This window comes from Dendrobates tinctorius, unplaced genomic scaffold, assembly GCF_039654945.1.
Source record: "Dendrobates tinctorius isolate UK_male_01 unplaced genomic scaffold, ASM3965494v1 ptg000151l, whole genome shotgun sequence".
In the NCBI taxonomy this organism is placed as follows: Eukaryota; Metazoa; Chordata; class Amphibia; order Anura; family Dendrobatidae; genus Dendrobates; species Dendrobates tinctorius.
Genome location: NW_027361818.1, coordinates 20899637 through 20910531, shown reverse-complemented (window position 1 = coordinate 20910531; position 10895 = coordinate 20899637).

The window sequence follows — 10895 nt, the reverse complement described above, 5'->3', positions numbered from 1 at the left end:
ATTGAAAAATCTCCCGTTCGGTGTCAGATTTTATGTTATGCACCGTGATATCCCAGAGCTGCATTATCCCCGCTCTTTCCACCGTGGATACGTCTTGCACTTTATTCATTATATCATTGGGTAGAATTGCTTTACACTGCAGCTCCTCTCCACAAGCCCACATTAATATACTGTATAAGGGACTTGTATGCACAACATTTCTGTAATGACGCCTGTTATCTCAGCGGCAGCATTTACAAGTAGGAAGACTGATAGAGCGAGAAATAAGGGAAAATACAGACTTCCCCCCCACTGAGCTGTGACTACATCAGCAGAATACAGACTGTCCTCACAGAGGAGGGAGCAGCACAGACAGGCGGCCATAAAACCTCCTGTGCCTGCCGGGGACTGACAGGGAGGCCTGGAAGATCTAACACCAGATCTTCTGATCTCTGACTGGTGATCTGGAGAAGATCAGAAAACAAGGACGTGTGATAGGGAAGATGGTGGCTCCTTACCGGGCGTTCCGACGAGCAGGCCGGACCTTCTAGGACACACAGGACTTTTTCGGCCAGATCTTTAATAAAAGCCAAATCTTCAATTTGAGATCTTTTTTCAGCCTATAAAGAAGAAAAGAAACAAAAAGGAAAAATGTGAGATGAGAAAAGACACAATGGAGGCGGCCATTGTCAGTGACATCGTCTCCTCTCTGCAGATACAGCGGCTCCATATCTGGGGACTCGTCGTGTTTTATATTGGAGGAAAGAAGAAGCTTCTCTCCCACCATTATTATCTAGGATTACGGAGAAGTTCTGTGCGGAGCGTCCGCCACTTACCTGGTGTAGTAATGTCCTGATGTTGTGACGTAAATCCGTCAGATAGTCTGACGTTAGTTGGTCTAGTTGGTATTTGGTCAGGCAATCCATTACTAGCTGCACCACCAGCCGGTGAGTGAAGCTGAGGACGCCATCGGATGGTGGAAGCACAATGTCAGGGTGATGGGTGGTAAGAATCTCCCACAGTGCTTGTACCTGAAAATTCTGTAATTCAGCCATAGTGAGAAATTGCAAATGCTCTCAGTCACTATAGAACCATAAATGGCAGCGGTGACCCTGCGTACATTCTAGAAGTAGGGACCGAGCTGTGAGGTCATAATGGCCGAGAATCACCAGTGATCTCACAATGGCCGAGCATCGTCAGTGATGTCATCACGGAATCCTGTGATAGAATCTTCAAGGATCGGCTCTGCACAAATACAGGGGGAAAATAAGTGTTGGATACACTGACAACTTTGCAAGTTTTCCCACCCACAAAGAATGGAGAGATCTGTACTTTTTATCATAGGTACAGTTCTACTCTGATAGACAGAATCTAAAAATAAAAAAATCACATTTTATGATTTTCAAATTATTAAATTGCATTTTATTGCCTAAGTATTTGATCACCTACCGACCAGCAAGAATTCTGGCTCTCCCAGACCTGTGTTTTTTAACCCTTTAGTGACAGAGCCAATTTGGTACTTAATGATCAAGCCAATTTTTACACTTCTGACCACTGTCACTTTATGAGGTTACAGCTTTGGAGCGCTTTACCGTATCCCACTTATTCTGATATTGTGTTTTCGTGACACATTGTACTTCATGTCAGGGGTAAAATTTGTTTGATATATTGTAACTTTGCAATTTTCAAACTTTTAACTTTTGTACACTTAAATCAGAGAGGTATATCACACAAAATAGTTAATAGATAACATTTCCCACATTTCTACTTTACATCAGCACAATTTTTGAAGCAATTTTTTTGTTAGGACATTATAAGGGTTAAAATTGACCAGCGATTTCTTATTTTTCCAACAAAACGTACAAAAACTTTTTTTAGGGACCACCTCACATTTGAAATGAGTTTGGGGATCAAAATAACAGAAAATACCCAAAAGTGACACCAATCTAAAAACTGCACCCCTCAAGATGCGCAAAACCACATTCAAGAAGTTTATTAACCCTTCAGGTGCTTCACAAGAACTAAAGCAACGTGGAAGGAAAAAATGAACATTTTACTTTTATCACAAAAAATTACTTTGGATCCAATTTTTTTTATTTTTATAAGGATAACAGGAGAAAATGGACCACAAAATTTGTTGTGCAATTTCTCCTAAGTACACCAATACTCCATATGTGGGGAAAAGCCACTGTTTGGATGCATGGCAGGGCTCAGAAGGGAGGGAGCACCGCTTGACTTTTTGAACACAAAATTGGCTGGAATCAATGGTGGTGCCATGTTGCGTTTGGAGACCCCCCTGATGTACCTAAAAAGTGGAAACCCCACAAATCTAATCCGAACCCTAAACCCAACACACCCCTATCTGTAATCCCAACCTTAACTCAAACACAACCCTAACCCAAATCACAACCCTAACCATCCCCCCAACCCTAGCCCCAACCCTAATCCTAGCCCCAACCTTAACTTTAGCCCCAACCCTAACCCTAACTTTAGCCTCAACCCTAACCCTAACTTTAGTCCCAAACCTAACCCTAACTTTAGTCCCAACCCTAACCCTAATCACAACCCTAACCCTAATCCCAACCCTAACCGTCCCCCCAACTCTAGCCCCAACCCTAATCCTAGCCCCAACCTTAACTTTAGCCCCAACCCTAACCCTAACTTTAGCCTCAACCCTAACCCTAACTTTAGCCTCAACCCTAACCCTAACTTTAGCCCCATCCATAACCCTAACTTTAGCCCCATCCCTAACCCTAACTTTAGTCCCAATCCTAAGCCTAACTTCAGCACCAACCCTAACTTTAGCCCAACTCACTAGCCCAACTCTAACTCAAATGGGAAAATGTGGGGATGCAGGAGGGTCCAGGGACACCGGGAAGTTCCGGGTGGGGGAATCAAGGACCCTGTTTCTCTTCTGATGTGCGATTACATCAGATGAGAGAGAAATTAAATGGATAATCTGACTTTTTTTCTGCAGTCGCCATTATACCGTTAATAACGGCTATTACAACACCAGAGTCGGTAAAAACCGACCCAAATCATGTTCTCTGGGGTCTTGGCTACCCCAGGTAGCTGAAACCATGGATAAATTCTGACTTTGTGGGGCGCTATACTCTTATTCCTCAGCAACAGCGCTGTGGTTTAAGCACCCTTAACTGCCACAGTTAAAAGGTGTGTCAGCGGTCATTAAGGAGTTAAGAAGCCCTCCTACTCTGCACTCATTACCTGTATTAATTTGTTATGAAAGAGTCACCGTAGGAGGCAGACACAAAAATAGAAGCTACGTCCAGAAAACCAGAGAAGTTGGCAACTATCAGATTGCAGATCCCTGAACCTATCAACACAACTAGCAGTAGCCGTGGGGGGTTCCTACGGTGCCCTAGACCCCTCGATCACAGCCAGAGAGCTAAATAGCCTAAAGACAGAAAAGGAAATCTAAACTGCCCCAGAGCAGACCCCAAAGTAAAAGGCAGCCCCCAACATATAATGATGGTGAAGCAAGATGAAAAAACACTCACACAGATAGAAAGATAGGCTGAGCAAACGATGGGGCCCAAACTAACTAAACAGGACAGGAAAGGAAGGTTGCTGTCTGCAATCTGCCAAAACCCTATCAAAGACATAAGCCAACAGGCTGATATGGAAAAAGACCCTGAAGCAGCTAGGCTTCAAAAACTATATCAGCACTATATCAGCACACAAGAGGGAGTTCATCTGGCATCAGTGGTGAAGGGGAAAATGAACTCACAACAGTACCTCCCCCTTGAGGAGGGGACACCGAACCCTCAACCACGCCACCAGGGCGATCAGGGTGAGCCCGATGAAAGGCACGCACCAATAGTTTGCAAACTATTATAGGAAATTTATTAAGGGTTTTTCACAGGTGGTCAAGCCCCTCACTGATCTAACTCGTAAGGGAGCTGATATCAAAAACTGGTCAGTTCTGGCTGTGGAGGAGTTTTCTTTATTAAAGAAATGTTTTATGTCTTCCCCTTGTTTTAGTCCAGCCTGGTCCTTCTAAACCGTTCATTGCTGAGGTGAAAGCTTCAGAGGTAGGGGTGGGGCGCTGTTATCGCATGAACCCGCCACTTTGACTTACCTGAGGCCCTGTGTCTTTTTCTCGAAAAGATTCTATACCTCTGGGTGAATTTGTTAGATTCAAATGCAGCTGCAGCGACAATAACAATCTGCAGACTGAATTTGCTCATTCCTCACAGAAGTTAAAAAACGCAAATATCCAGATTGGACAATAAGCAGGGCATGCAACATAATTTATGAGAGAAGTCGCACAGAAACCATCCACAACATTATGACACAAGGTCTTCTGTGATTGGTTGCCAAAGAAACATGTCCCTGGCCATATAATAAGCAGACATCTTGTTTTGCTAGCACCATTTGCACAGTGTCACCAAGCCCCGTGACACTCACCACGCGACATTGAAGAGGAACATGAGGGGTTATCGTCTGTTGATGATGGCCAAAACCCCACGGCCAGAAGAAAGCCACTTTCATCCATGTGATCTACCGGGTGAAGAGGTGGAGGCTGATGGTGATGACACACAGTTGCCATCTGGCCAGTCGCCAATATAAACACGGAAACAGGATGACATGGACGACGAGGTAGTCGAAGATGAGACCACCGATCCGACCTGGACCGTTGGCACGCATAGCCAGCACAGCAGCACAGAGGATGAAGGGTGCGTTCAGCCTCTGTCTGGAAATTTTTTTCCGATAGTCCTTCTGAACCAAATGTTGTCATCTGTAGCATCTGCCATAGGAAGCTGAGCAGAGGCCAGGGCAAAGGCAACCAAAGCACCACCAGTATGTGGAAACACATGGCAGCCAAGCACCCTAGTCGGTGGGCTGAACAATAGGGTACCAAATCAGTGTCTGCGACTGCGGGTCAAACCACTGCCATGTCGCCTGTGATATGTCCTTTCCAATCTGCTGGGCAGGAAGCAGGTGATCATCATACCTCTTGCTCACAAGCTGAGGTTGCACAGACACAGGCCATAACAAGCTCATCCACTTGTTTGTCCCAGGAAAGTGTCCAATTGTCCGTGCCCCAGATGTATGAAAGGAGGCGTAAATACTAGAGTTGAGCGACTTTTGGTTTTTTAGGGTCGAGTTTCGTTTCGTGAAACCCGACTTTTCCAAAAGTCGGGTCGAGCAAGATTGTCCGATTATAGGGAAAAGTCGGGGTCGTCCCGAAACACGAAACCCAATGTAAGTCAATGGGGAATAAAAGTCGGCAGTGAGAGGAGGACAGGAAACACACCTACAGTGCCCATTTGAATGCCAAAAGCATCAATTCTTCTTACTTAAGCTTGTCAACCTTAATTAACTTCATAATACAAGTTACGCACTGAAAAATGGGGGTTATTTGGCTACAGTTGTGGGGGGGGAGGGCTGGCTCCAGGTTTTCATGTGCCCTGGGCGAAAGAGCGCCCCTTTAACACATACCACAACTCATCATGCTCCGATACGGCAGAGAAATAGTGGTATAGTACAATGAAAAATACTTCACTTTTTACATCTCATGACGAGGCCCATCTATTTCTCCATACAGAATCATTGGTCCCATATAATGTTTGAAACAGTATATGATGAGCTCAACATAATGCTACAGTATATGTTGGTCCCCATGGATGAAGCTCCACTGTCTTATGGGCCCAAATAATACTCCAAACATAATGGGCCCCATTTCTAATGCTCTAGTGTAATGGGCCCTGTAAATGCTGCTCCAGTGTCTGATGTCCACCTTTGGAATGTTCCAGTGTATGGTGGGCCCCATCTATCATTCTCCAGAGTATAGTGCTCCCCAAAAATTGCTGTCCCAACATTGAAAACAATCAAGTCTCCTCGCTAGGGAATCCCTGTACTTGTCTGGACTCCTCGTCGTCCCCATCTTCCATCTCACTGCACAGTATTTCAACCTTGCAAGTTCTGTGATCCTGAGCAAGCAGGGGGGGCCCACTCGTTGGCGACGGCACTGGCACAGGGCCCCTGATAGTACGGTGGTGTGTCTGATGGCGGGTGGGCCGAACCTGCACTTTCATCTGCAGCTTCCTCTTTGTCACTGTGTAAGATGGAACTGTATATGGGAAGGGTAACCTGAGTTTCATCAGGGTCAGATTCAGGCCGTGTAGCGTGCGAGGGGAATGTAGTGGTCTGGGTCAATGTACCAGCAGATTCATCGAGCAGTGGCTGGGCATCAGTGCACTTGTGTCGCCCCCAGGAGTACGGTTGCCACAGTGGCATTACCTTCCTCCTAGGGAGTGTGATGTCATGCTTGGGAGCAACGAACGATCTCTCTAGCAGGTTAACTGATTGGGCGGCGTTATTCCCACGAGTCATGACCCTCCAAACAGCGTTCATGAAGGCAAAGTGTTTGTTTTACGTGGGCAGTATGGTTGCAAAGCTGAACCTTAAAGGAATGTCCAGAAGGGCACCACCAGGAGTGGAGCCTACGGTTAAATTCGACTCCACCTGGGAAACCTCAACCATGCCAGCTACAGAAAAGATGCACACATTGCAAGCTTAATTCCGTTAACGAACGAGACTCCGTCATGCCCCGCGGTCCGAGTCCGGCTTACTAGAGGGACACGTGAGGCTCTGGCACATGAGATTGGCCAATAACTGGTGTGTCATGCCCTTACATGTCCGTGGCTGCATGTGCACTACACTGAAAAGGCCAGCGTTTGTCGCTTACAGGTGCAGATAACCCGCTGAACAACGTTAGTGATGGGGATCACTGATTACAATTATTACCCGCGAACAATGATTTCCCAGTAAGTGCAGGTCAACCGCAGTTCCGGAATTAGGCCTAACCGTCATTCCTGAGAAAATAAAAAACTTACGTGTGCAAACCACAGGTGCTGTAGCTTGCTTAACAGCTCGCCAGCCGTTCTCACGCCCAGTATTTATTACACGTGATTGCACAAAGGTGAGAAAGAGTACCGTATCCCCAGATAACATGTATGGATAGCGTACACATTCAAAATATATGTCTATACATCAGGAGGCAGGCTCAGACGGTGTTAGGCCCAGTATGGCTTGCACGTGATTGCACAAAGGTGAGAAAGGGTACCGTATCCCCAGATAACATGTATGGATAGCGTACACATTCAAAATATATGTCTATACATCAAGAGGCAGGCTCAGACGGTGTTAGGCCCAGTATGGATTGCACGTGATTGCACAAAGGTGAGAAAGGGTACCGTATCCCCAGATAACATGTATGGATAGCGTACACATTCAAAATATATGTCTATACATCAGGAGGCAGGCTCAGATGGTGTTAGGCCCAGTATGGCTTGCACGTGATTGCACAAAGGTGAGAAAGGGTACCGTATCCCCAGATAACATGTATGGATAGCGTACACATTCAAAATATATGTCTATACATCAGGAGGCAGGCTCAGACGGTGTCAGGCACAGTATGGATTTGACGGCCCAGACTACACAGCGGAGGAGCAGGGAGAGGTAAAGATTGCAAATGCTGGGGCCCTGCCCAAGCAAGGGGGGCCCACTCGTGGGTGTCGGTACTGGCACTGGGCCCCCCATAGTACGCCGGTGTGTCTGACGGCGGGTGTGCACCACCACCATCAGAGACACTTAATAGCACTATGAGGGACCCTGTGCCAGTGCCCGCGCCCAGGAGTCGGCCTACCCACCTGTCCAGGGCAACGGCACTCGCACGGTGTTGTGCGCTAGGTGGTGACCACGGCCTTGGGGGGGGAGGCAGCACAGTTAGGGAGTTTTTGAAAGTGGCATATGTTGATGTTGGACATTCAGCTGATGCAAAAGGCGAAATAGGTCAAGTCCCAGGAAGAGGTGGACCAAAGCAAGCCATTTTTCTGTCACCCTATGTGTCATCAGGGGAAGGTGGGACAAAATCCTTGGAAACCCATGCATGGTTCATTTTAATGAAGGTTAGATCATCCACATTTTGGGTTGACAGACGGGTCCTTTTTTCTGTCAGGATTGATCCAGCTGCACTGAAGACTCTTTCCGATAGCACACTTGCAGCTGGGCAAGCGAGCTCCTGTAAGGCATATTGGGCCAATTCAGGCCAGGTGTCCAGTTTAGCGGCCCAATAGTCAAAGGGGAATGACCTGTGTGGGAGAACATCGATATGGGAGGAAAAGTAGTTTGTAACCATAGTTGAAAACTGCTGTCTCCTGTCACTTTCCATCGATGCAGTATTACCAGTTGTGTGAGCGGTACTTGAAAAATCAGTCCACAACATTGTCATGAAACCCCTGTCTCCAACGCCACTTCTGCTGTGTGCACCACGAACACCTCTGCCAAGCTGCCCCCGGCCCGTACGGCTCGTGTGAGAACCATCACCGCTGCTGTGTGCTGGGAATGCCTCAAGCAACCGATTTACCAGAGTTGCTTGTTTATTAGCCAATATTAGGTCAAGGTTCTCCTGTGGCATGATGTTTTGTAATTTGCCTTTATAGTGTGGATCCAGGATGCTGGCCAACCAGTAGTCGTCATCGTTCATCATTTTGGCAATGCGGGGGTCCCTTTTTAGGATCTGCAAGGCATAATCTAACATGTGGGCCAATGTTCCCGATGTCAATGATGCACTGCGAGTGCTGGTTGGAGGAGCACTTTCTGGAAAATCCACATCCCTCCAGTCACGCACAAACCCTGTACCAGACCTTGCCACGCCAACATTTTCACTTGCCCCACGAGATGCATCCTCCTCCCCTAAGTAATCATCCCCATCATCCTCCTCCTCCTCTTCTTCCTCCACCTCGTCCAGGAGAGGTCCCTGAGCAGACAATGGCTGAATGTCATCAAGGATTCCCTCCTCCTCTTCCTCCTCATCAACATTGGCTGCAGAAGCCTGCTCCTTAAGGTGCGTCAAAGTTTGCATGAGCAGACGCATAAGTGGGATGCTCATGCTTAGGATGGCGTCGTCTGCGCTTACCAGCCGTGTGCATTCCTCAAAACACTGAAGGACTTTACAGAGGTCTTTCAGCTTCGACCACTGCACACCTGTCAACTCCATGTCTGCTCTCAAAGTGCCTGGCTGTGTATCCTCCCACAAATGCATTATGGCCTGCCTCTGCTCGCACAGCCGCTCCACCATGTGCAGGGTGGAGTTCCACCTTGTTGCAATGTCGATAATGAGGCGGTGGTTGGGAAGGTGGAGCAATCGCTGCAGCTTCTGCATACGAACGGAGTGTACAGGCGACCGGCGGATGTGCGCGCACAGTCTTCGCACCTTCTGGAGCAGGGCTGTTAACTCCGGATAATTTTTGAGGAAGCACTGCACCACCAGGTTCAAGGTGTGAGCCAAGCAAGGTATGTGGCTGAGTTTTGAAAGGGCTATGGCTGCCACAAAATTACGGCCGTTATCACTAACTACCTTGCCTGCCTCAAGATGTACACTGCCCAGCCATGACTCAGTTTGTCGCTTCAAGTACTCGGCCAGCACCTCGGCGGTGTGTCTGTCGCCCAAACACATCATCTGCAACACAGCCTGCTGACGCTTTCCACTAGCTGCTCGATAGGGGGACACCTCGTGTGCAACAGTGGCAGCTGCAGATGGAGTGCTCGTACGACTGCGCTCTGTGGACGAGCTTTCGCTTCTGGAGGAGGAAGAGGAGGAGGAGGAGGAGGGTCGAACGCCTACAGCCAACTGTTTCCTATACCGTGGGCTAGGCAGCACTGTCCCACCACCGCTGTCCCCTGTGGACCCTGCATCCACCACATTAACCCAATGCGCAGTGATGGACACGTAACGGCCCTGGCCATGCCGACTGGACCATGCATCAGTTGTGAGGTGCACCTTTCCGCTCACTGACTGCTTGAGTGCATGGACAATGCGGTCTTTCACATGATGGTGGAGGGCTGGGATGGCTTTGTGAGAGAAGAAGTGGCGACTGGGTAGGTCATAGCGTGGTACTGCATAGGCCATGAGTTCGCGGAAAGCTGTGCTTTCCACCAACCGAAAGGGCATCATCTCAAACGAGATTAGTTTGGCAATGTGGGCGTTCAAACCCAGTGTACGCGGATGAGAGACTGAGTACTTTCTTGACCTACTCATAGTGTCTGGGAGGGTGAGCTGGACTTGAGAGCTGCATATGGTGGAAGTAGCGGTGGACAGGGCGGACAGAGAGAGGGTTGATGATGGTGATGGAGTTGTTGTTCTTTCTGATGGCCTAGAATCAGTCTTTCGTTGATATAACAGTGGGATTCCCTGACTGCTGTGGCCTTGCAACGACACCTCAACATTTGCTGCTGTGCTAACCGGTGGCTTACAGTGGGGGAAACAATGTAGCGTTGCTGACTACCTTCGTTGTGATCAGTTGCACATGTGGCACTTAAGGTTTGGTGTTGTGTCCACGCTTGCAAGTGCATGGTGGTTAAATGTCTAAGCATGCAACTAGTATTCAAATTTTTCAGATTTTTCCCTCGGCTAAAGGTCTTTGCGCACTTTTTACAGATAACCTTGGCCTGATCATGAGGATTTTGTTCAAAAAAGTGCCACACTGCACTCTTCCTACTTTGGCAGACATTTTGTGGCCTAGCACGCTGTGATCTTTTGACCCTCTGGACAAGCTGTCCAGCAACTCTTTTGATTTTTGGAACCTGTCTTTGGAGTGCTCCGGGCCTGCCAGATAACAGCTGTTGCGATGTCGATGTCTGCTGTGGATGCTCCTCATCTGAGCTATTGGAAGCAGCACCCTCTTCCCCCAATGGATGCCAATCTGGGTCAACAACTGGGTCATCCATCACCTCCTCTTCAATGTCATGTGCACCTTCCTCTGTGTCCCTGTGTATGGTGGTATAGTGTGCGGGAAGGGGCACCTGAGTCTCATCAGGGTCAGAATCTGGCTCTGTACACTGCGAGGACAATGTAGTGCTCTGAGTGAATGTACCAGCAGAATCATCCA